Source organism: Micropterus dolomieu, unplaced genomic scaffold (assembly GCF_021292245.1).
Source record: "Micropterus dolomieu isolate WLL.071019.BEF.003 ecotype Adirondacks unplaced genomic scaffold, ASM2129224v1 contig_4958, whole genome shotgun sequence".
In the NCBI taxonomy this organism is placed as follows: Eukaryota; Metazoa; Chordata; class Actinopteri; order Centrarchiformes; family Centrarchidae; genus Micropterus; species Micropterus dolomieu.
Window position 1 is genome coordinate 1 of NW_025733947.1, and position 1,055 is coordinate 1,055.

Genomic DNA, 1,055 nt, shown 5'->3' on the forward strand with positions numbered 1-1,055 from the left:
GTAAGGATCGTTAATAAAATGATTAAGAATGATTAATTTATACAACTCAAGTCTCTGGCTCTCTTTCCTCTCCTCTGAGCGATCACCGCACCCACCGTGGCGCCTGGACCTCTCTTTCCAAAGGGGTCATTTGCTTGTACTGGTTGAGCGCCAATTCATACCGGCAGCAGTTTCAGACTTCTCTGCTTTGACCCCTCTTTCCAAAGGGGTCATTTGCTTGTACTGGTTGAGCGCCAATTCATACCGGCAGCAGTTTCAGACTTCTCTGCTTTGACAAGAAGTGCTTCTAAATAAAGAGCCTTGTTTGACCACAACTGGAATTTTCAGTGTTCAGTCAACATGTTTCTATAATTGTGAGCAGAAATTCCTTGTGCCTGGAGGTAAAGTTGGCAGTGGTGGGATTTGAACCCACGCCTCCATAGAGACTGGAGCCTAAATCCAGCGCCTTAGACCACTCGGCCACTCTACCACATGTGTCCAAGGTGCATTTGCTTGTACTGGTGGTTTTTCCAAGAGAGCACTAAATGATCAGATTCCAAATGGTCCTTGTCCATAGCGACATAGACAAGGAACAGTGCTGCCATCCAGCGCAATAAAGCGCTAAGCCATACTAGTAGCAGTTTCACGCTTGTCTCTGCTTTGACTAGATGTATTCCTAAAGCATAAAAGTGCAAACATTTGTCTTTGGTCACCCCTGATATCCAGTTTATGATCGCCAAAACACGTTGCGGCTCCGTATTTGGTCAAACAGACCGAACTGTCCTACGTCAATAAACGCCAATACACGTGAAAGCCCCTGAAGGCACAGCACGCTCACCCAGCACAGTCCCGTTGCACCACTCTGCTCTCCAAGACCTAAGCCCACAATGCTGCTTGACAGGACCCTTGCCTTATCTGTTATCTGTTACAGTGAGTCTCTAAGGTAACATGTAACTGTTTCTTTGTGTTTAAAGGGATCGATTTTGAGTTTACCAAGACACACAAACCTGCAAACAGTTTGCAAACCTGTTAAATGGTAATAATAAATGGCAAATTAATCATTGCCTCGTAAACAT

At 45.1% G+C, this 1,055-nt stretch overlaps 1 non-coding gene across 1 annotated transcript; it reads right to left on the reverse strand.

Annotated features, from left to right (window-relative positions):
- Positions 1-387: 387 nt before the first annotated feature.
- On the reverse strand, positions 388-469 carry trnal-uag. Its single transcript has one exon. It is a non-coding gene; the product is annotated as a tRNA-Leu (tRNA).
- Positions 470-1,055: the final 586 nt, after the last annotated feature.